The sequence below is a fragment of the Schistocerca americana genome, chromosome 6, assembly GCF_021461395.2.
Source record: "Schistocerca americana isolate TAMUIC-IGC-003095 chromosome 6, iqSchAmer2.1, whole genome shotgun sequence".
In the NCBI taxonomy this organism is placed as follows: domain Eukaryota; kingdom Metazoa; phylum Arthropoda; class Insecta; order Orthoptera; family Acrididae; genus Schistocerca; species Schistocerca americana.
The window spans coordinates 423,685,132-423,711,737 of NC_060124.1; the positions used below are offsets into that span (position 1 = coordinate 423,685,132).

General features: G+C 45.8%; 1 pseudogene; it reads left to right on the forward strand.

Moving 5' to 3' along the window:
• LOC124620183 overlaps positions 1–26,606 on the forward strand; it is a 350,456-nt pseudogene that overhangs the window by 146,281 nt on the left and 177,569 nt on the right.

The following is a 26,606-nucleotide window of genomic DNA, read 5'->3' on the forward strand; positions in this document are numbered from 1 at the left end:
TACTACCTGCACGTTAAGTTGTTTTTAGGCCTGCTAGAGGTGTACAAAGTTTAAAGTAAGCCTGTGATCCCAACGTCGTGGCCTCCCCTTGTTAGTATAGCAAATACTGAGGATCAACTGTCACACATTTGCAGTTATAAATAAATGCCATAAAAGGTAATGTATCATCATTGTAGTAAACTACAGTTAGACACTGCAAGTTATAATATTAAAATCTGTAATGAGCTTTTGTTCTAGAGCACTCGCTTTTCTAAACGTTGTCGGCTACATACCTGTAGTGAGATAGGGAAGAGCTATGATCGGTAATTCGTCAAACCTGTTTTCGGTGAAGTAAGACAACGTGAGTAATGAAATATGTGAAAGAATATATCGTAAAGAAAATAAAAAACTGGCATCTTCTTCATCCATCTTCGTGTTTCTTTCGAATAGATTCATGATAAAGTTAATCAAAGGAACTACGTGTTTCAGTGGTTCCCCCACCCATACCTCGGTGGCGGTCCGTTATTGGCTACCACTAGTGTCTGCCGCTTGCAGATGGGAACGCCAATTCCGCGAGCAGCCGCGTCACGACGCCTGATAGGTGGCGTTGCGCGTCACCAGGGAAACGCTAGCCTCTGCCGCTGCACTTTAGTGGGAACATACGATCTGAGGGGCAAAGGTACAAGTTCTTGCTGAAGCATACTGAGCAAATGACTGCCAAAATTAAATGGCTATTTATGAATTATGTGAATCACTATCGAAATATCAGCTAATCAGCTATTTTTTCCTAATGGTCAGTTTGTGTGCGGTTGTAGCTATGGTTAGAGACTGTAGTGCCCCTGCATTATTTTGTATCATATCTTAAAAATACTTATACTCCTTGCGTCTTAAAACTTTTTCGAGTAAAACAGGTACAACTGCAAAAATGTTTTATTTACTGTGCTATATTTTGCCGATGTGTTGGTACAACGCTCATGATATACGTAATACAATACATGATCATTATAAAACAAGGATTTATGAGTAATTAAAGCGAAATTAATACAACAACCTGAAAATTAATGGGTATAAAGTTGGAAGTTATCTGAATAAATAAAACTATAGTGAAGGTTATCTAAATAAATAAAAATATCAACTGAAGCACTCTGTTTCTGTAAACCTGAGCTGTGATAATAAATGAACTGTCAATTTAAACTTATACTGTCGTAATGTGAAAGACAAGCTCCATTGTAAAAGTAATTAATTGCAGTAATGAAAAGGGAAGTCTTTCATACTGTAAAAGTTGGCAATCTGGCTGCAAGAATTTTGAACAGTATAAACTGCCTGAATAATTAACTTGGACATGAAACCTAGAGTAATTGGCTTTGCAAAATTTGATCACAAAAACAGTCTCTAAATAACGTAAGTTGGCCCTGATTGAATAAATAAAAAAATCATAATCTTTTCTTCTTACCTCTGTTCTGCGCAAATCTCGATAACGCGTTGCAATACTGTTCTGTCTCGCGCGCCGCTATGCTGAAGCTGCATATTACTGTATCTACACAAAGACACTCGAGAGGTGCAATGAGTTTTCTGTTAATTGCAAATCGAACTGTTTATCAAACATACTTGGTTGGATGGTCCGTTAAAAAGAATTGTAAGAGAAAGGTTGGTAAGGAAATGAAATATGCGCATAAATGACACAACTGTGTTTTTTTGTATATTGAGAAAAAGTGCTCAAGGCAGATTTTAAATTTAATGAACTTCTCAAAATCCAAACAATACACTTTCCTATCTCTCAAAACTAACAAATTTCAGTACAATAACCAAGTTAGTTCGATGGCGCAGCAATAGTAAAAAAAAAGTAATATCATTATTGTATTTACCTGACATTCCATTAGTTTTCTTTCCTCACAAATCAGTCTCATAATCATGTCGATTGAACAAAATGATAAATACAGACATTAAATCTGAATCATAATATTACCATAGCTTCCTCACTTGCCTAACTCTAACACAGCTGAACTTCGACAGTTCTCTCTACCCAAGCTAAACATTGTCTGCTCCCACTGCGCCCTCGCACAGCTCAAAGATGTTACCGTAGCTTAACTTCTACGATACAGCTTACAACATCGCTGCTCGCTCACAATCGATTCAGATACCAAAATTATACATGACGCCTATCAAAGCAAATAAAATTAAAATACCAAAACGAAAATATAGTGGTGTTCTTCCAACATATACAAGACATTATTCATAGTAACTTTCTTTAATCCCCTAACAGTCAGTGTCCGTAGAACCATATTCATTTCCCTCTGTCGTATCTCTTAAAGAATGTCCTTCCTGTGATGCTGCACCTTTGTATTGTACATTTTTCAGTCTTCCTCATCTTCTTATTTGAGCATATTCTTTTTTGTTCTCCACTCCCTCTTCTTACACCCATGTTAGCAACAGTCTAGGAATGGTATATACCGCTACAGAACAAGTGTGAAAGTGGAGGGACGTAGTTTTTCGTCTCCTGGAAATTTTTCCATTTCAACTTGATGGAAAGACCACAGAAGACGATTTGATAGGGTACCAATACTAGGTCTCTTAAAATCTGCTCTATTAACTCATGATCACGGTTTAGTGAATACTAGAACTACACTGTTAGAGGATTTTCTTTACTGATTCAGATTCGCGTGGTCTTCCTCCGCTGTACGCTGTTGCCTTCTGTGTCTATAGTAATTCTGTCGTTTGCTATGGCAAGGATTTCATTGAAATGAAGTTTTCTGTTTTCATTTTCATTATGGAAACATTTCCGCTGACCTGTGTCACTGCTTCCATCCCATCTTGATAAATCAATACATGTTTGAAGTGTTTCTTTGCCTTTTCAGAGAGACCGAAATCTTATCACGTTATATATATGGCCACAATCAAGAAACTTATGATCTGTTGTGTCAGTAGGCTGATTTTGCCTTAAGATGAACAAGAGATATTTCAAAATATAGTCTATTTAAACATGCATTAAATATTACTATAAGTACACACTATAGCACGCACCTTTGGCTACTGCTGTACTTTCAGAAAATGGGTACCTGAACCTTCATTAAAGATGGCAGCAATTCTCTTTCTGTCTGCACTAGTTATATCCGAAATGCAGTCCAGGCATTGTCTTAGGACCTAACCATTTTCGTCAGAGTGTGCGGCCCTATGCGGAAAATCGCTTTTTATTTTTACTTAGAATAGATAGATACTCAGCTTTCCAAACGTGCATTTAGATCATTTTCTTGTGAAATGTCACTTGTACCACCTGTATTCTCAATCCCTCGTTGCATATAAACAATATTTGACGGCGTCGTGCAGCGCCCTATACTGCAGTGCAGTTCCGCTCAGTACAACTAACCTTTATACTTTAGAATGTTATTGTTATCTTAGAAAGTGGACTGATTGTTGCCAACAAACTCCATAAGGCTGCTATTACGAGAAGCAACAGTGCACATAATATCAATATGTTTCTCAAAACTCGCACATTTTGGAAAGTGTGAAGCTCTAGTTAGAATGTCACTAGAGAAAGGGGGAGAGGTAGGAGTCGTTGTAAGCAGTTTTGAATTTTGAAAGCAGTTCTTACAAAGAGATCGGATTTCCGAGCAGGTGCTTCTTTTGCTGTTTGCAGGTACATTCATTTTGAACGTGACAGCAGTGGACAACGACGATCCATACGAGGAAAGCAATGCAAGGATAAAGTACTCGATTGAGAAGAACGCTGTAGATGAACGCACAGGATCCGCTATTTTTGGAATCGACTCCGACACTGGAGAAATAGCGACAGCCATTTGTTGTCTCGACCGAGAGCGTACACCGAGCTACACAATCCAGATTATTGCTACAGATGGGAGCGGGCTAGAAGGTAAGAGCAAACACTATATCACACATGCATGGCTAAAGACACAATTCACTTGACTGTATGGTTCAGAAACTTATTCATTAGTTTTGACATACTGTGATCCAGTGGATTATTGTTTTGCTTTATAAGTGCAACTGCCAAGCTATTTTTCATGATTTAGTTATTGTGGCCTTAGTGAGTGGATCAAGCGCATGGTTATTCAGTTGCGTTTTTCTTACATATTCCCTTGTAAAATTAGCTTATCTGCAAACACCATAGCGGTGTCCTACTAACGATCGCTTTGTTCTCCCAAACTGGAAATGAACAAATTCGGCGATCGAACTGATGGCCATCTTCAGGAGAATACTCTGCTACTGCTACTGCTGCTGCTTAGTCCCGCTGAGAACTCATACGAAGGCTGCAAATCGGTGTCCTATATAGGCTTCCGTACCGTACACGGCGCATACGTCGCCCACCATATTTGCTGCCCTCCAGGAATTGCTATCATACGTGCAATTTCTTGGGTTAAACTGTCCGCGTCGGAAATGGCATATGCCCTGCATACCATAGTCCTAAGGACGTCACTGCGTTGGTATGGTGGATGGCAACTCTTAGCATACAGATACTGATCAGTGTGCTTCGGCTTTCAGTGAACACTCAAGTCCCAGAGAACCATCTGGTTTTTTGTAAACCATAACGTCCAAGAATGGAAGCATCGCATCACTTTTAACCTCCATTGTAAATTTAATGCTGGGATGAAGACAGTAGAAGTCGTCCAAAAATCAGTTGAAAGCATCACGTCCATGTGGCCAGACAAAAAAGGTATCATCTACATACCTCCAAAAGCACGTTGGTTGCAAAGTCGAGGTCCTCAGTGCAATATCTTCGAACTCCTCCATAAATAAATTGACGTCTATGGGTATAAAGGACTACCAATAGCCACTCCGTCACTCTGTTAAAAAATGTTGCAGTTAAATGAAAAATACGGGTGTCAGCAAACGACGACAAAGCTTCACCAACTCTTCATCCAGCTTTTCCCGAATCAAACTCAGGGATTCTTCCGGAGTGGCACCTGTAAATAGAGGTACCAAATCAAAACTCACTAAAAAATCCGAAGGATCCAGCCTCAAAGATTTCAGTCGCCGAATAAACTCCAGCAGATTGGAAATATGGTGTTCACTCTTGCCAACATATGGACAGAGAACAGATATTAAATACTTCGACAGGTTAAAAGTGGGTGCACCCAAATTACTAACAACTGTGCGTAGAGGAGCCTCTTCCTTATGTAACTTAGGCAGACCATACAACCTGGACGGAACGGCAGCACCAGGATAAAATTTCTTACTTAAGTCTTCGGACAACGAGCTCTTTTTCAACAGCGAAAGTGTCTTACGCTTAATATTTTCTGTGTAGTCACTAGACAGTCTTCTGTGAGCCGAATCGTTCAGTAGTAAATCCATTTCAAGTTCGTAATCATCCCCTGTCAGTACAACCGTGGCATTCGCCTTGTCAGCTGGTAAAACTACTACTTCATCATCATTCGGGGGAACGAATGGCTCTCTCTCTGCAGAAGAGATCGTATCCCGCAGCGATAGAGCCGGACGTAACGTGTGGGACACTTCTTGCCTTATTTCTTCCACCTGGTCTTCAGGGAGGCATTGTCCTGCTTGTTCTACAGAGAAAATATAATCTGTGACAGGAAGTCTCTTTGCAGTGCGAGCAAAATTTGAACCTTTCTCCAACATCGCCACTGTGGGCCCATCCAACCCCTAACTATAACGTTTAGCCACAATTCGTATAAGTTTATGCCTTTCTGATGCTGCAGGACGATAAAGAAACCGTTCAAAGTTGGAGGACGAACGCTACAGCTGCCGCTGAGTCCCGCTGAGAACTGACTTGTACATATTCTCCTGTTTGTCTTGACCTATTTTATCTTTCGTGCTTCTGTGGATATGTTTCATGACCATATGCCACGAAGGATGTGATCTCCATCTTCCTTCTTTATATTTTGTGAAGCAAGACGTTTTCTCTTCGCCATTAAAAACGCAGTTTGAGTTCCGGTGTTAATGGTCACGAGTTTCTTTCTATGAGTTAACATCAGTGCTGGTTTAAGACTCAAGCACCACAAGCGACCCTTTGAAACTCCAAGTTGAGAGGTGCAACATGTGTATACAGGGTGTGTCATAAGTAGCACCAAAAGCTGACATGGACGGAAAAATATTATAACAGAAAGAAAAAGTCCGGTAAACATGTATCCGCGAACGAACCCATTGCGAGATAATTGTCAATAAATGGTTACGATCTGCCTCTGACTTCAGTGTGAAATATTATTCTAGTCAATATAAACCAGTCACGGCCGTTTATCATGTGCCAATATGCTACAGCACACTGTAACTATCGCACTAAAATGATGCCATTTCTCTTAGAATGTGGACAGGGAATCCCACTAAAATTACGTAATTTCTCTTCTGCTGTGGTCTGTTACGCAAATAAATTGGACGAAAACGTGTTCTGTGGCGCTCTCTCCACGAGAACTAGAATCCAGTGTCGAGTGCTGAGATGATGGTCAGCCACATTATGATCAATTCAGGGAGGGGCGCAGCTGTCTGTTTTCGACTGTGTTCGCTCTGATGTGACGTCATCCCTTCTTGCACCAGGTCATACGTGTAACGTATTATGCAAGCACAGAATATGAGGATTCGTGAGAATTGGTTGACGTAATGGCGTCATCGCCGATTGGTTAAGCACACTGACTGGTTATTTCTTGGTTCGGTCTCGATTCCTGTTGCTACACAATTAGTTTTCATTTTATTTAATTCCTCCCAATTCTAAATGATTAATTATAAAATTCAAATGTATTTAAGCAGTTCAGTACATTTAGGTAAAATTAACGTACTCAATTTAGTTACAATTACTACCCTTGTTAGCCAAAAGGTCCTTGTGAGTCAAAGAGGGTAATAAAAAAGAGAGTACAGGAGGAAATTCAGTATGAAGATGTTTTCTGTAGATGATCTACTAAGGAATCCCATTACCAGAAAATCTTTGGATGAGAAAGTGAGATTTAAAGAGTTACTTAGATCTATTCAAATCAAGTAAACCTAACAGGAGGCCGTCAAACGAGGCTCGCCGATTTGACTCAGACTATGTGAGTAGGAGCAAACCCCTAGAATATTTCACCAGGTCGGGCTATAGGAAAACGTAAAACACTCTCTACAGATTCATACGTGTGGTCTAGAACACTGACTGGCAATTTGTCGGCTTGGATTCAGCTCTCATTACAGCTATATTTTTTCATTTTATGTTATTTCTCACAGTGTTAAATGATTATTCATAAAATTTAAATATATTTAAACAGTTCAGTTTATATACTAAAATTAATATATTCAATTAAGTTATAATTACTATCCTTGTAAGTCAAAAGGAAATCACATTATAGCACGGTTGTAAAGTTTTGCATAATATGTTTGAAATATATTTGAAATTTAAACTTTCCAAGTAATTGCACATCTAATTAGATTCATATTCCACCAAAACCTAAGAAGAAATACAGTACTGATTCAATCCATTACATGTGACAGTTTACTGTACACTTGTACGGGTCGTACCTGTTAAATGAGATGTTTCACATGTCGTCCTCACATATGGAAGAAATACTCCACCCATCTCTTCAGTGAGTTACGAATTATTTCAAACAACTCCGGATCATCTACATCTACATCCATACTCCGCAAGCCACCTGACGGTGTGTGGCGGAGGGTACCTTGAGTACCTCTATCGGTTCTCCCTTCTATTCCAGTCTCGTATTGTTCGTGGACAGAAAGATTGTCGGTATGCCTCTGTGTGGGCTCTAATCTCTCTGATTTTATCGTCATGGTCTCTTCGCGAGATATTTGTAGGAGGGAGCAATATACTGCTTGACTCCTTGGTGAAGGTGCACTAATGGCCATTAAAATTGCTACATCAGGAAGAAATGCAGATGATAAACAGATATTCATTGAACAAATATATTATACTGGAACTGACATGTGATTACGTTTTTACGCAGTTTGGGTGCATAGATCCAGAGAAATCAGTACCCAGAACAACCACCTCTGGCTGTAATAACGGCCTTGATACGCCTGGGCATTGAGTCAAACAGAGCTTGGATGGCGTGTACAGGTACAGCTGTCCATGCAGCTTCAACACGATACCACAGTTCATCAAGAGAAGTGACTGGCGCATTGTGACGAACCACTTGCTCGGCCACCATTGACCAGACGTTTTCAAGTGGTGAGAGATCTGGAGAATGTGCTGACCAGGGCACCAGTCGAACATTTTCTGTATCCAGAGAGACCCGTACAGGACATGCAACATGCGGTCGTACATTATCCTGCTGAAATGTAGAGTTTCGCAGGGAGCGATTGAAGGGTAGAGCCACGGGTCGTAACATATCTGAAATGTAACGTCCACTGTCCAAAGTGCCATCAGTGCGAACGAGAGGTGACCGAGACGTGTAACCAATGGCACCCCATACAATCACGCAGGGTGATACGCCATTATGGCAACGACGAATACACGCTTCCAATGTGCGTTCGCCGCGATGTCACCAAACATAGATGCGACCATCATGATGCTGTAAACAGAACCTGGATTCATCCGAAAAAATGACGTTTTGCCATTCGTGCACCCAGGTTCGTCGTTGAGTACACCATCGCAGGCACTCCTGTCTGTGATGCAGCGTCAAGGGTAACCGCAGCCATGGTCTCCGAGCTGATAGTCCATGCTGCTGCAAACGTCGTCGAACTGTTCATGCAGATGGCTGTTGTCTTGCAAACGTCCCCATCTGTTGACTCAGGGATCGAGACGTGGCTGCACGATCCGTTACAGCCATGCGGATAAGATGCCTGTAATCTCGACTGCTGATGATACGAGGCCGTTGGGATCCAACACGGCGTGCCGTATTACCCTCCTGAACCCACCGATTCCATATTGTGCTAACAGTCATTGGATCTCGACCAACGCGAGCAGCAATGTCGCGATACGATAAACCGCAATCACGATAGGCTACAATCCGACCTTTATCAAAGTCAGAAATGTGATGGTAGGCATTTCTCCTCCTTACGAGGCATCACAAAAACGTTTCACCAGGCAACGCCGGTCAACTGCTGTTTGTGTATGAGAAATCGGTTGGAAACTTTCCTTATGTCAGCACGTTGTAGGTGTCACCACCGGCACCAACCCTGTGGGAATGCTCTGAAAGATAATCATTTGCATATCACAGCATCTTCTTCCTGTCGGTTAAATTTCGCGTCTGTAGCTCGTCATCTTCGTGGTGTAAATATTTTAAAAGCCAGTAGTGTATGTTTTCGAAACTTCAACAAAAGCCCGTACCGAGCTACTGAGCGTCTCTCTTGCAGAGTCTTCCATTGAAGTTTATCTATCATCTCCGTAACGCTTTCGCGATTACTAAATGACCTTATAACGAAGCGCGCTGCCCTCCGTTGGATCTTCTCTATCTCTTCTATCAACCCCATCTTGTACAGGTCCCACACCGATGAGCAGTATTCAAGCAGTTGGCGAACAAGTGTACTGTAACCTACTTCCTTTGTTTACGGACTGCATTTTCTTATGATTCTTCCAATGAATCTCAGTCTGGCATCTGCTTTACCGGCGATTGAGTTTATATGGTCATTCCATTTTAAATCACCCCTAATGCCTACTGCCAGATAATTTATGGAATTAACTGCTTCCAGTTGTGACCTGCTATATTGTAGCTAAACGATAAAGGATCTTTCTTTCCATGTATTCGCAGCACATTACACTTGTCTACATTGAGATTCAATTGCCATTCCCTGCACCATGCGTCAATTCGTTGCAGATCCTCCTGCATTTCAGTACATTTTTCCATTGTTACAACCTCTCGATATACTACAGCACCATCCGCAAAAACCCTCAGTGAATTTCCGATGTTATCTACAAGGTCATTTATATATATTGTGAATAGCAATGGTCCTACGACACTCCTCTGCGGCACACCTGAAATCACTCTTACTTCGGAAGACTTCTCTCCATTGAGAATGACATGCTGTGTTCTGTTATCTAGGAACTCTTCAATCCAATCACGCAATTGGTCTGATAGTCCATATGCTCTTACTTTGTTCATTAAACGACTGTGGGGAACTGTGTCAAACGCCATGCGGAAGTCAAGAAATACGGCATCTACCTGGGTACCCGTGTCTCTGGCTTTCTGAGTCTCGTGGACGAATAGCGCGAGCTGGGTTTCACACGATCGTCTTTTTTGAAACCCATGCTGATTCCTACAGAGTATATCATCTTGAAAATCTTGAAAAAATCGTAGATGTCGCTGCTCCAGTTCTTCAGCGGTATGAATGGAAATGCTGAACACTTCACTTCTGAGATAACGCCAGGCAGAAAAATCCAGAGGACGCCAGGTGACCTTGGAGGCCAAAGTACAAGCTGTCCTCGATCATACCACTGAATTCCCAATTCTTTAAGGAATTGAATTCCCGTGTATAAAAAAAAAAAAAAAAAAAAAAAAAAAAAAAAAAAAAAAAAAAAAAAAAAAAAACAGCTTCAATCTTCTGATTACCTCTCAGATGAGCTAATGCGTTAAATATTTAACGTTAAGCTTGTAACATAGAGAAAGTTTAGAAAATTTATTGAAATTATGTCTAAAAGTTACTGGAAATCGCTAAGTACTCTCATTTTCATATACCGGATAGTTATATTTACGTGCTGTGAGTTTCACTGCCTCGCCTACCCGGTTAGCCGTGCGGTCTAACGCATTGCTTTACGGACGGGAAGCCTTGCCGGTCCCCGGCACGAATCCACCCGGCGGATTAGTTTCGAGGTCCGGTATGCCGGCCAGTCTGTGGTGTCCACTAGGGGCTGAACCGCGCAATAACCCTGGGTTCTGTGTGGGGTGGCGGTGAGTGAGTGGACTGCTGTAGCCTGTTGTGGGGTTGTGTACCACTGTGGGCTACGGCGGGGCGAAGCCTCTCCATCGTTTCTAGGTCCCCAGTTCCATACAATGCAATACAAATACACTGCCTCTAAATATGTTGGCAATTTCTAATTTTAATACTTGTGGCACTATGTTAAACCTTTAACATGAGACTAGACACTGTCCAGTCACATACATTGGACCACTTGTCGAAAGCCTGATTAATCGCCTTTTACAGCGCGGACAGCTACGAGACATGAAGAAAGAGTCAGAAAGGTTCTCGAACGTACCGACAGGAATGTGAAGTGATGTCGACTACAGCGCCGTGGTCAGCTGCACTGGGTTCCTCGGTTGAGGATCCATGGTAGGCACAGCACGATGAAGGTGGTCTCACAGATTCTCGACTGGGTTTTAATGTAAAGAGTTTGCTGAGCAAGAGAGTATAGTAAACCCATCCTATTGCTTTTCGAACCATGCACGTACACTGTGAGCAGTGTGACAAGTTCCGTTGTCCTTCTGGTAGATACTATCATGCCGGGGAAAAAGAAGCTGCATGTAGCGGTGGACATGGTCCCCAGGGATAGATGAATACTTGTGTTCATCCATTGTGCCTTCCAGAATGACGAGATCATCCGGAGAATGCTACGGAAACATTTCCCAGATTATAATGCTCCCTCCTCCAACCTGAGATTTCTTCTCAGACTTTTCACGCTGTACAAGCCAGCAGCGGTCATCCGTCTGATGGAGAATAACACGTGATTCATCTGGAAAGGCCACCTGTCGGCTCTCAGTGGACTCAGTGGACGTCCAGTTGCAGTATTGAGGAGCAAATTCCAGCATTCGTCGCCGATGGACAGCAGTCAGCACGAGTGCATGTCGCAGGCATCTGCTACGGAGACCCTTATGCAGCAACGTCCGCTGAATAGTCTTTGAGAATACATTGTTGGTAGCCCCATGCTTCCTCTGGGCGGTCAGTTGGTCATCAGTTGCACGCCTTTTAGCCCGTACACATCTCCACAGCCGTCATTCACTGATGTCATCTACGGCCCGTGGTGCACCACAGTTGTTCGGCGCCAGTTTTGGATAGCGCCATTTTGCCATGCGTGGTATACTTAACTACGGTGGCACACGAATAGTTTGCAAACTTAGCCGTTTCGGATATGCTTTCACCCTTTTGGACGTTTCCACATTACGAGAAAGACTGTACTTTTTTCCGCGTCCCCCCGACTCGCTTTATATATCTTCTGCTGCTCTTGCTGCCACCTGCCGTCTGTGAGTGGTTATTGCACGCTGCAAGCCGTTAGAGGGACAACATATAACTGGTACAGGATGACAGTGCTCTGGGTTAGTCGTTTGCAAATGTGCAGGGTTATTCCATGATTATGTTATAAACTTTCAGGTATGATAGAGAAGGGTAAATGTATCCATTTGCGGTAAGGGTCTGGACACGACCGAGTCGGAAGTTACAAGAGAAAATAGAGCCGTGGCGCAACCGGGGCCAGTAGTATCTCTGACATGAGTACGATCGATGTCCTAGCACAAAGGTATGTCTTGGTGCTTGGGTCGGCTCGGGATATAAGCGAGCGCCGATCGCGAGTAAGGGCAGTTGGAGTTGAGTTCGCAATGCCGACGAGCGAGGACGATGCGCGCGCGGCCGGCGCAGCCGCCTCGGACGCGCCGGAGTCGGCCGCTGGTCGGTCGGTTGGGCCTGGCCCGCCGGACGCCCCAGCGGCCGCTCCACACAGGACGGATCCCAGGTTGACGACCCAGGCTACGGCACCGGTTCATGACAGGACAGAACGTCAAGAACGACGATCGACAGGCGCTATTCGACCGCAGAAGACTACACACCACACGACGAAACCGTATTCGGACGTCGGCCATACGTCACGTCACGACGGACGCAGCAATGAAGACGACCGCCAGGACTACGCCAGAAGACTCGATATATGTCGTGAGGTGGACAAGGAAACGCTGAAGGACGTACAACGCCTTATCCGCTATTCACAGGAAACACAAGAGCAGGATAACGACACCTGTCTGGCATCTCCATCTATGGACTCAGATGTCGAATCACAGCACTCCCACCAAACGGTCGACGACGCGGAGATGTCAGTGGCCTTTCCAGCAGAAAACGACAACGACTCCCCACAGGCAGAGGGTGACTTTACGCTCGTACACAACAAACGGCGCAGAAGCAACGCATTAGCCAAGGACTTAGCCAACCCGGCTAAGAGACGAACAGAGACCATCCCCACAACGAACCGATTCGCCCCACTGACACCTCAAGCTGCGCCTCCATTACCCAACAACAAGCCACAGGCACAAACTTCTAATGCCGGAAAAGCCGTTGACAGAGACAAGAATGTGCTTCTCAAAGTGCCCCCAGTCACTTTATTACACAAAGGATTACGTTCACCTCAATGAAACGCTCAACGGACTTCTAGAGGGCAACCTTAAAGCTACATACCAAAAGGACCGAATCAGATACCACTTTGAGTCCTTCGAAGACCAAAGACGTGCAATAAAATTCTTCACGAACCACAGCTTCTCCTATTTTACGCATCAAGCACCAGACGACAGGGAACTGAAAGTAGTTTTCAAACGCCTTCCGGCGGAAGATATCGAAGAACAACTTTACTATGCTCTCAAGGAAAAAGGCTTCAAAGTGCTACAAGTCTACCAATTTAAGGAACGCGACGAGAAGACGAAACAACTGATACCGCAACCTGTGTACCGAGTCACCCTCCCATCCGGAAAAGACAGTGACAAGATCTATGATGTCAAGTACCTGCTCTACACACGAGTGATAATAGATACCTATAATAGTAAAGAAGGACCAGTCCAGTGCCGACATTGCCAACGTTTCGAGCATACAGTGAACTACTGCAGCATGCCAGCACGCTGCGTCCGCTGCGGTGGCTCCCACAAATCTTCGAATTGTACCCATCCTAGGACGGCACCCCCAAAGTGCGCCAATTGTGAGCAAGAACATCCAGCGACCTACCGTGGCTGCCCCAAATTTCAAGAACTCCTACGGAAATTTACTAGAAGGACACCAAAGAAATCGACCCCACAACGGCCTATAATTGTTAAGAACTCGGCCATGGCAGCGATTCCGGCAACCCAACAACAAGCGGCACCTCTCCCTGTGGAAACAATCGCCTCTCGACCACAACCGGCACCCAGAGTGACTCTACGACAGACAAGACAACAGCGCTCTTACTCCGAAGCAATACATGCCCATTCACCGACACCAACACCAGCGGAGACATAATCTGCCTGGTCGACCACCTTTACACCAGCATTAACAGATATTCTTCAACTACTCACCGCCCTCCAGCAGAAGCTGACGTCTATCCTCTCGCTTGTAGAAAGCATACTGACAGCTTTTCAAACACCCTAAGTGGATAGAAGGCATCACACGAGGAATCTTAACTTCTGCATCTGGAATGCCAACGGCCTGAAACTGAAGAAAATAGAATTCATGGACTTCTTACATCGTCACAGGATAGACGTAGCATTTGTCTCCGAAACACATCTCCGCGAGTCAATTGACCTCCGCTTGAGGAACATGCACATCTACCGGACGGACAGACGGGACCAACGGGGTGGAGGGACCGCAGTTCTGATCAAAAAATGCATTCGTCACCACCAAGAACATTTACCCCAACTCCAGACTTTAGAGGCCACGGCAGTAACAATCCACACGACGCTCGGAAACATTACCTGTATTGCGGCTTACCTTAGCCCAAAGAAGCCTCTCCACCCAGAAGATCTTTATGTCGTTACAGAGGGTTACGACAAGATCCTTCTTGGAGGAGATCTTAGTAGTAAACATGTTGCCTGGAATTCCCGTAAGACTAACCCAAAAGGACATATGTTGTTCGCACTGGCTGAGGATTTACATTGTTCCGTCCATGGCCCACGGGAACCGACGAGGATACCTTACGTCCAGACACATGACCCTGATGTTCTCGACATCGCCATAATCAAGAACATCAACCCGAATCTCCATCTGCGGACGCTGGATGATCTTTCGTCGGGCCACAGACCGGTGTTAGGACTCATAGAGAGGGCTACTTTGAAACTCCCACTGCCGACGACAAGAACTTACGACTGGCAGCAGTTCCAAACGTACCTCAACAACAATGTGCGACCAACCCAGGTTGTTACTACCAGAGAAGCGATTGATGTGGCAGTCGCAGTACTCAGGAAGAAGATTAACAGTGCGAAACAACGAGCACTCACGGAGCGCCTGCAACCAGAAGTCAATTATGACGAGTTTCCTCCACCACTGCAGGAACTGAAGACAAGGCGTAATCGATTTCGGAAAAGATGGGTCCGTTACCGCCATCCGGATGACAGACGGGAGAGTCACAGACTAACCCGAGAACTCCGGCGGAAGGTTCAGGACTGGAAGCAACACACGTGGGAACTCCGAATGGACAACTTTCTATTACGCACAAAGATGAATGGTGAATAGTTAAAAGTCTCAGACAGCAACAGCCCCCCAAAAGAGCAATTCGAGGACTCCGTGGCCTCTTGTACGACTCACTGGCGCAGGCGGAGCTGTATGAGGATACATACCAACAGCCGGCCGGAGTAGCCGTGCGGTTCTAGGCGGTACAGTCTGGAACCGCGTGACCGCTACGGTTGCAGGTTCGAATCCTGCCTAGGGCATGGATGTGTGTGTTGTCCTTAGGTTAGTTAGGTTTATGTAGTTCTAAGTTCTAGGGGACTTATGACCTCAGCAGTTGAGTCCCATAGTGCTCAGAGCCATTTGAACCATTTTTACATACCAACAACAGATGACTACGCCCCCCACGGAGGATGGAGATGATGCACTCCACCGTGCAGAGGAGGACACAGCGGCGGAATGGGAAGCTATTCGGGACGCCCCGACTAATACCATGCCCCGGCTGACAACGCCGGAGGAAATTCTGAGGATTATCAAGTATAGCAAACACACCTCACCTGCAACAGACAGAACTGGCAATACGGAATTGAAACACCTACCGAGAAAGCCTCTTGTGCTTCTCACCCGGATAGTGAACAGCCGCCTCAGGACTGGATACTTCCCAGAGGCATGGAAGATTGTCAGAATAGTGCCAATACCAAAACCGGGCAAGGATCTCTCACACCCTGACAGCTACAGACCCATAAGCTTACTGCCGACGCTGGGAAATGTACTGGATCGTGTCCTACTGAAACGCATGCTGGACATCCTTGTGGCACACAACATCATCCGACCGGAGCAGTCTGGCTTCCAGGCGAAGCTATCGGCTGAGTTACAACTACTACGCATCACGGAATCTATCCAAGACAGTTTCAACAAGAAAAAACATACCATCGGAGTCTTTCTCGATATAGAGAAGGCTTACGATAAAGTATGGCGACGCAACTTGATCATCAAGCTCCGACGTACCACTCCCCTACCAGATTGCTATTTAAAACTTCTCGACAATTTTCTTCAGGATCGCAGATTATATGTTCACATTGATGACAAGAATTCAACAACACGGCCTGTCCTTGAAGGACTTCCACAGGGATCGGTCATATCTCCACTGCTGTTAAATTTATACATTAACGACCTCCCGACGGTTCCACATATTACTGCCAGTTTCTATGCCGACGACACAGCGCTCCTGACTGCAGGCACCAGAATGGACCACCTCGTCAAAAATGGTTCAAATGGCTCTGACCACTATGCGACTTAACTTCTGAGGTCATTGGTCGCCTAGAACTTAGAACTAATTAAACCTAACTAACCTAAGGACATCACACACATCCACGCCTGAGGCAGGATTCGAACCTGCGACCGTAGCGGTCGCTCGGTTCCAGACTGTCCACCTCGTCACACAGATGCAGCGCCAACTAGATTCAGTGGACCACTGGACTCACAGGCACAAAATAACAGTTAATGTAGAGAAAACCAAAGTTATTGTCTTCACACGACGGAGACCCATCGTCAATGAACGCCTACGGTTATCAGACCAGCCACTCCCCTGGGCAACAACCGTAAAATACCTTGGAGTGCACCTGGACACCAAACTGCTGTATAGTCATCACATTATGGAGAAGAAGACGTCTAACGTCAAAATGCTGGGAGCTCTCCTCCAATTTCTGAAGAGCTCGTACCTCAGCCAACGCACGAAACTCCAGTTGTACCACGCCACAAAAAATGATTCAAATGGCTCTGAGCACTATGGGACCTAACATCTTAGGTCATCAGTCCCCTAGAACTTAGAACTACTTAAACCTAACTAACCTAAGGACATCACACACATCCATGCCCGAGGCAGGATTCGAACCTGCGACTGTAGCAGTCCCGCGGTTCCGGACTGAAGCGCCCAGAACCGCACGGCCACCGCGGCGGGCTACCACGCCACAGTCGAACCATCTATTTTGTATGGATCGACCTCTTGGAGTACTACGTGTGCCACTAACTACAGGAAGTTACAGGTTATACAAAGCAGATGCCTACGATGGATCACTGGAGCCCAATGGTGGATGCGGAATCATGATATTCATAGAGCCTTAAGCGAATCTTACCTCTCAGACAAGGTCAAGGAGAAGACACGAACCTTATTTCGGAAGTTGGACATGATACGCGACAATACACCACAACTCACCACAGTAGGTACGGTAGAACCCTTACGCAACCACAAATATAAAGTACCGAAGGCGATAGTATTTGAGCCTCCGTAAATGTTATCCCTACTTAATTCTCCATAATTTAAGAACATAAAGTCCTTTAGCATTTCTACACTCATGTTTTCAAACACACACAAAAAGCAGCGAGTTAAAGGACCCTTCTGTGTGCGCAGCGTAAAGCTGAAAGAAGAATAAATAAATAAAGCGAAAATTTTTACTCTTTCCATTCCCTACAGAAGTAAAAATCAACGAAGTTGATCAGACTTCAGCATCACCACCACACACACAAAGAAAAAGAGCGAGTAAGGGTAACAACGCTTTGAGAACGGAAGGCGGCCGTGCGCGAGTCGGCGATTGGCTGGCGAGCAGAAGCGAAGACGGCGTGCCTGAGGCCGGGCGGCGGTTATCACGTGGTTGTACTGGAGGCGGCGGGAGTTGGCCGGCGCTGTGCATTCTCCGGCAACCTCGTCAGCTGTGGATGTGCCTGCTTCCTTGGAGGGACACGCTGTTAAGGTTTTGAGAAGTGATGCTCTGACATCTTCGCAAAATCGCTCCAGCATTAACTGTGATTGTGATCGCTCTTGGTACAGTAAGACGTTGCCGGACTCGTGGTGTCGTGTGTGTTCGATTTCATTTGATGCCTCTTACAAGCGTGTGCTCTGCTTCCGCGTAATACTGATGTATTTGCAGAATGTTAGTTCATTAGCTATTATTATCAAGTGTTTAATTTGCTTACGATCTCGGTTAATCCATGTCAATATGTCCTCTGCGGGCGATCTGAGTTTTATTTCTAAAGTTTACCGTATTGAGATTTGCAGGCCCACTTAAGGTGGCCAATATGTGTGTCATTAAGTTCTAGTGAGTGTCGGTTCTCGTGAACCAGTTCATTTCCCACTTTTAGCATTTGTTTATCAGGTACTGTTTCACTTAAAGAAAGCAAATTAGTTGTTGTTTAGCCTTGATTTTATAGTATTAATTCACTGGTTAATCTTGAATGTTAAAGTTAAGAAAAGATTTTTGGCTTCCTGTTGTCTGGTGTGGTCTTTGCTTAAGTGAGCTGAGGCAGCGAGCAGCCGAAGCGCAGAGCTTCCCTTCAGATTACAAGTTTGGCTTACGGACGGTGGACTTCGCCTGAGCTCGAGTATTCCTCTTCGGTAGCGTTTGCTGGGTTCACATTTCGGTGGCCTACTCGATGTGGGGTTGCAAACAGAGCCACGTCTTGGTTCGAAGTTGAGTATTAATTCCCCCAGTCGGTTCCACCGTTCGTGGTTAAACTTCGGTCTTACAAGTTTGGGCGTTGCTTCTGTTGTTACACATTTGTGATTGTAAAAAGTTGTAACTTTCTATGTCCTAAAAGCCCATCTTAAAAGCCAATGGGCATTTGAATAATTTCGTAGTTCGCTCTGCAAGGTTCTCTAGTCTAGTAATTTACGTTTTAATAAATTTGTTCTAAGTATTCGTGTTAAAATTGAGGCTGTGTGTCCACTGTTATTTTACATGTAATTTTAACGTATTGGAATTGAAAGGGTCTTAAATAACGTGTCTTAACTAGAAATGTTTTGTTAAAGTTATGGTCAGATTCAGCCTTAGTGGCTTCTGTCAATTTCTATATGAGATCGTTGCTAATGGTTTATTAGTTTATTAATGATTTTATGCAATGAGTTTCTTAAATATTTTGCCTGAGTGGCGTTTCTCGATGTATATGGGAGATCGTTGGCTAATGATTTATTAACTTGCTTATGATTTTATGTAATGAGTGTTTCGTAAATAATCTTGCCTGAGTGGCGTCTGTCAATTTTAATGTGAGATTGTTTTTGGTAGTTAATAAACGCATTGGAACTGAAATATCCTCTGTATTGGGTCAGCCCTTCCACTCCCTTTAGATTTGAGGGTTAAACAAAGCAGGTGTTACGTTAAAACGTTCCAAAAAATTTCTCATATACTACTAATAGTTGAACACATTTACAGGTATTGTTGTTGCTAAGAATATAGGGTAGGCAACTTCCAGATGTGGTAAAATGAACCGGAACAAGACAAAAACGCCCGGGACCGATGGCTCTAGCACTCTGGTCCCTTCAATCCCACAAACCAACCAACCAAAAATGCCCAGTAAACAAGGGCTGTAAAGTGCATACCTTATGAGCTATAAGCACTCGTTCATCTTCGCTACTGTTAAACACATCTGTTATAGCTCTTAAGATATGGATTTTAGAGTTCATATTCATTGGACCTTTTTTTTGTTTTGGGTCTTAGTACCTCCTCCAAAACTATGGAAATCAAAACAACTGCAGTGGAAGAGATGTATTTCACGGTATCAACGATGAACAAATGCTCATTGCTCATAACGTACGCATTTTAGAGTACATGTTCACTAGACATATTTTCTTCTTTTGGTCCATACTGCCTCCTCAGAAAGTTGCCTACCCTGAAATCGCAGTAACAACACAGCTGGTATTCCACTGTCAGAGGTATCAGAACGATTTGGGATTATAACTTTCTACTCAGTCGATGAGGATCCGTTACCTCACGTAGTTACACTTACCCGTCACCATCATCCCTGAATGCTTATAGTATCATGACGGAATCAGCCTACAGGTCGGCGTGTTAGATGCCGTCATACATCAGCATCAAAATGTGTCTGTGCCCCCATCATTAATTTGCCCACTTACGCAGAAGTATTTTCATTTCAAATATATTTCTATTAACTAAGCCAATATTTCGTACTGAAATCAGTGGCGGTTCATAACCACGCATTCGCAGCTATCAAAAAAATGCTTCAAATGGCTCTGAGCACTATGGGACTTAACTTCTGAGGTCATCAGTCCCCTAGAACTTAGAACTACTTAAACCTGGCTAACCTAAGGACATCACACACATCCATGCCCGAGGCAGGATTCGAACCTGCGACCGTAGCGGTCGCGCGGTTCCAGACTGTAGCGCCTAGAACCGCTCGGCCACCACGTCAGGCGCAGTTATCTCACAAATGGTTGCTTTGCTGACCCATGTTTGCTGGAAGGCTTTTGCTTTTGCTGCTGTACACTTCCACAAGAGCCAGTTTCCGCTATTTATTGTGATTCATCCAGTGCTTACAGTAACTTTATTGTGATATTAAGTACATAAATCTTGTGTAGCACACAGCTTGGTACAAATATTTTTATCTGACGCCATTTCAGTGACGGGCTTGTCAGGTAAAACTGATGGTGTCACCAGTAATCCAATTCAGGTCCACAGCTATGGAAATGATTTTTATATTTGATTCTTATTGGATATTATTAATGTCAGGGTATTCTGACTAATAAATCAACTGGTCCTTACAGCAAATACCGAGTGCTTCGCCAATACTCGACGGATGAGGAGCAAATTGTTTACACTGTTGTACTTCCCTCCCCTCCTTCACCACCGATCAGCTGACAGTGGCATATAAACAATGCAATAGCAACTCTAATTCCAACCAACAGTGATCTGTTTCCGAGAGTGCCCTTATTCCTTGCTAACAGTGTTGTAAGGCCTATTGTTTTTGCAGGAGATGTCGTGTCTTTTTTAAATAAAATCTTGTGCTCTACTGCTGAAAAACAAATAAAAGGCCGGCCGGAGTGGCCGTGCGGTTCTGGGCGCTACAGTCTGGAGCCGAGCGACCGCAACGGTCACAGGTTCGAATCCTGCCTCGGGCATGGATGTGTGTGATGTCCTTAGGTTAGTTAGGTTTAATTACACTCCTGGAAATTGAAATAAGAACACCGTGAATTCATTGTCCCAGGAAGGGGAAACTTTATTGACACATTCCTGGGGTCAGATACATCACATGATCACACTGACAGAACCACAGGCACATAGACACAGGCAACAGAGCATGCACAATGTCGGCACTAGTACAGTGTATATCCACCTTTCGCAGCAATGCAGGCTGCTATTCTCCCATGGAGACGATCGTAGAGATGCTGGATGTAGTCCTGTGGAACGGCTTGCCATGCCATTTCCACCTGGCGCCTCAGTTTTACCAGCGTTCGTGCTGGACGTGCAGACCGCGTGAGACAACGCTTCATCCAGTCCCAAACATGCTCAATGGGGGACAGATCCGGAGATCTTGCTGGCTAGGATAGTTGACTTACACCTTCTAGAGCACGTTGGGTGGCACGGGATACATGCGGACGTGCATTGTCCTGTTGGAACAGCAAGTTCCCTTGCCGGTCTAGGAATGGTAGAACGATGGGTTCGATGACGGTTTGGATGTACCGTGCACTATTCAGTGTCCCCTCGACGATCACCAGTGGTGTACGGCCAGTGTAGGAGATCGCTCCCCACACCATGATGCCGGGTGTTGGCCCTGTGTGCCTCGGTCGTATGCAGTCCTGATTGTGGCGCTCACCTGCACGGCGCCAAACACGCATACGACCATCATTGGCACCAACGCAGAAGCGACTCTCATCGCTGAAGACGACACGTCTCCATTCGTCCCTCCATTCACGCCTGTCGCGACACCACTGGAGGCGGGCTGCACGATGTTGGGGCGTGAGCGGAAGACGGCCTAACGGTGTGCGGGACCGTAGCCCAGCTTCATGGAGACGGTTGCGAATGGTCCTCGCCGATACCCCAGGAGCAACAGTGTCCCTAATTTGCTGGGAAGTGGCGGTGCGGTCCCCTACGGCACTGCGTAGGATCCTACGGTCTTGGCGTGCATCCGTGCGTCGCTGCGGTCCGGTCCCAATTGAGCAATTCGACGGTACGTCTACCCGGCCTCCCGCATGCCCACTATACGCCCTCGCTCAAAGTCCGTCAACTGCACATACGGTTCACGTCCACGCTGTCGCGGCATGCTACCAGTGTTAAAGACTGCGATGGAGCTCCGTATGCCACGGCAAACTGGCTGACACCGACGGCGGCGGTGCACAAATGCTGCGCAGCTAGCGCCATTCGACGGCCAACACCGCGGTTCCTGGTGTGTCCGCTGTGCCGTGAGTGTGAGCATTGCTTGTACAGCCCTCTCGCAGTGTCCGGAGCAAGTATGGTGGGTCTGACACACCGGTGTCAATGTTTTTTTTTTCCATTTCCAGGAGTGTAGTTCTAAGTTCTAGGCGACTGATGACTTTAGAAGTTAAGTCGCATAGTGCTCAGAGCCATTTGAACAAATAAAAGGGCAAATCTCCTGTTTTTTTTATCACACTCGTATCTATTCCTTCAAAGTAATATTTATTTTGGTAAATGTTGGTGCACCACTTGATTAACTCTTTATTTCTTGAGATAGTAATTAAGTTTTGGAGATCCCTTCTGTGAATTCTTCAATCCAGAGACCTTTATCTTATCAGGTCCAAGTGGTGAGTCAAATTGCTCTACATTTACTCGTCACATGGATACAATTTCAAACCTCTGTTTATCTAGAATGAAATTTTCTCTCTGCAGTGGAGTGTGCGCTGATATAAAACTTCCTTGTAGATTAAAACTGTGTGGCGGACCGAGACTCGGACCTTTGCCTTTTGCGGGCAAGTGCTGTATCTACTGAGCAACCCAAGCACGACTCGCGACCAGTCCTCACAGCTTCACTTCCGCCAGTATCTCGCCTCCTACCTTCCAAACGTCACAGAAGGTCTCCTGCGAACCCTGCAACACTAACGCTCCTGGAAGAAAGGATACTGCGGGCACGTGGCTTAGCCACAGCCTAGGATAGATTTCCAGAATGAAATTTTCACTCTGCAGCGGAGCATGCGCTAATATGAAACTTCCTGGCAGATTAAAACTGTGTGCCGGTCCGAGACTCGAACTCGATACCCTTGCCTTTCGCGCAAGTGCTTTATCGACTTTTTTATTTATTTTTGTATTGTGGTTTTGTTAGGGCCACAGTCACGATGGCTCTCCCTTCCCGCCGCCGTGCTGCACCCTCACAATGCTTATATTATTTTACTCATTTATTTATTTTATTTTTTGTGTGCATGTGTATAGAGAAACAAAAACACAAAAAATTATTCCACCCACCTGGAACCCTGGAAATCCTGCAAGGCGAAACAGGGTGGAAGGCGGGCCGAATCCGAGGTGTAGGCGTGTCATATTTCATTCCGAATCGAGTGGTCACCTGCCACGACGGGAGCACGCCAACTGAGTGGACGCACGGTAAATATGCAGTTGAGGTAATTGGAAAAGCACGCGTGATAACGGGAACTGCGTGCAATCTCCGCATGTACGGTCTGCAAATATTGCCAAAAATCAAGGCACAAGTGAAGAGTTTCTCCATATAGAGATGCCAAAGTCCACTCATTTATCCGAAGAACCGCCCTTTATCCAAAGTACCTTTGCTGCCGGAAAATATTCCACCGCTGGGTAAAGAAAGGACTCGGGCTCAGCAACATGCGGTGGCACTCGTAGAAAACAGGCGACCATTTGTCGCCCCCAACAACCAGACATCCACAACGGCTACACAGTTGTATCAGTGATAATCGCCGTCGACACTGCGACAGATGGCGCAGAGAGAAGAGTCCGGAGTCCTATGGCATGGAGCCGCTGATAGGTGGGATACGTCCCACAGGTCGCACAGTACCAAGTCGATCTGATATGCGTCGGAAAGAAGCTATGATGAATGTGCCGCCAAATCACAGTCCGCTGAAACAATGGGAATTTGCGTTCTACGACGTTACAGGTATCACCACGCAGAAAAAGGACGTAGAAATCCTTCGCCTGCGAGAGGGGCGTTCGTGAGAGTTCGGCGCGAGCATAATTGAGGTCCACAATGAAGGCTGCGATGTGTACAAACACGCGTCTGATGCTACCGACCGGGACAGGCGTGGAGAGGGATACTGGAACGAGGACGGAAGTAAATGATGCATAACGGAGGCCTCGGCACTTCGCCAGTGTTTATGCATCGTGGCCGTGTGAAGTGTTGACGCACTATAGCGGACTTTCATAGGACTGAGCCCTCCTGCACGAGGGGGACGAGTGAGTGTGTCACAGCGTTCTTTGAAGATGAACCCAGGCGCCAGAAAATATCCGAATGTCGCTTGGATACAACGTCCTATAGTAATCGGCAGAGGCAGGATGTGCGTAATATGAACCATTCTGGGTGCTACGTAGGCATTCAGGTAGGCAATAGGCTGCAAATGATGGAGGTGGCGTAGGGGTCTGTGGCTCATCATCGTATGGATAATTCTTAAAACTTGACGAAAGTTGACTGCCGCTGTACGGCATGTTGACGTAAAGGTGATCCCAAGCGGATACCGGAGATGTTGGACACAGTGCACGGGCGCCAGACCTTCCGTGGGGTAGCTTGCGACCAATAGACAGCGCCGTGGATTTCTGCACATTCAACACACTTCCAGCCGCTCTCCCATGAGCCGTGATGGTGTCGAGGATCCTCGAGACCTCCTCCCGAGAACGAACCAGCAGCAGGAAGTCATCTGCGTATGTATGACATCGGAAGGTGTAACCGCGTGAGGAGGGTCGAGACAACTGCGTCGTCAGCAGGCTATGAGCGGCTCCAGCGCCGCTGCATAAAGGTACACGCTACAACAACAGGTTCAAATGGCTCTGAGCACTATGCGACTGAACTTCTAAGGTCATCAGTCACCTAGAACTTAGAACTAATTAAACCTAACCAACCTAAGGACATCACACACATCCATGCCCGAGGCAGGATTCGAACCTGCGACCGTAGCGGTCGCTAGGCTCCAGACTGTAGCGCCTACGAGAACAGGGGTAGCATTGTCGGACCGACCGTTGAATCAGTATTGGACCCGCCAAACGCTCATTGACGTGGACCAACGAACGCACGCTGCTAAACTGCCGCCGAAGGAAGTTGATGAAAAAAGAAATGGCTCTGAGCACTATGGGACTCAACTGCTGAGGTCATAAGTCCCCTAGAACTTAGAACTACTTAAACCTAACTAACCTAAGGACATCACACACATGCAAGCCCGAGGCAGGATTCGAACCCGCGACCGTTGCAGCAGCGCAGTTCCGGACTGAAGCGCCTAGAACCGCTCGGCCACTCCGGCCGGCTGAAGTTGATGAACGGGGTAGGGAAGCCCTTCCATTCTAAGACAAAATACAAGAAGACATGGCGCACCCTGTCAAATGCGCTGTCAAAATCTACGGCACCAATCGCCGCACGAAGTTTTCACGCCTCTGCCAGCACAATCGCGTCACGACAGCCTCCAGTTGCTGTCTGGACGTTAACCGTGGCACTTGGCGTAGTTTGCGCGGTGGAGAGTGCACGTGGTAAGAGGGGTCTGCAGCACGCCGCCAGTAGCCGCGCAAAAATCTTGTAATCGTTATTTAATAATGTGGTAGGACGGTAGTAGCCCGTAGTAATTCCAGGTGTCAGTTTATAAACGGGAACAACAATGCACTCGACAAAAGCTGGCGGAATCGTAGCTGCAGACGTGATCAGTTCATTATACACCTCCATCCACCGTGTAGACATGAGACCACAAAACATATTCAGTTGGGATTCCGTCGGTACCTGGCGACTTGCAGAGCGCAGACCTGAAGATAACGGTAGTGACATCCTCGGAGGTGAAAGGTTACAATAACGTAACCCCCTCCTCAAGCGCGACGGTGCACGGAAAGACCACGGCAATAGGATCGTAGTCTAGAACGACCCCATCGTCGGCACGGTAGACTCGGCGATAATGTTTGACAAAGCTATCGACTATGTTCGCTTGGCAGTTGACCCACTGCGCATGATGATCTACGTGTTCAGTGACTAGCCTTTGTCTGCGGTGTCTGCGATCGTGCACAATACGATGCATGGAGGGATTCTCCCGTCACACCACATCAGGTCTGCGGGCACGCATCACAGCTCCCTGTGGTTTCCAGCGAGTAACCACTAGTAGCTTCGCCTTAATCACGCGGCGTTCAGTTTGTACTTCCAGGGAAGGTGGCTGATCATCAAGGGCGCGGAGGGCGCTGAAGTAGACGTCTTTAGTGTGCCTGTTCCAAGCGGTTACCTCCCTGCTGTAAGCGATGAATGTGCGCCGGAGCATCGGCGTGGCACATTTTAGCCACCAGTCCACTACGGATGTGTAGGATTGGAGACATCGTTCGCGTCTTCTCCAAATCTCAGTGATTGGCGACAATTAGGATGCCACAGATGCTGCGTGTCGAGTTTCCATGATGCTCGACTCCTCCAAACTTTCTGGCGGGGAAGGAGCAATGTACACACATATGCACAGTGGTCATATAACACCAAAGGCCAGTGCT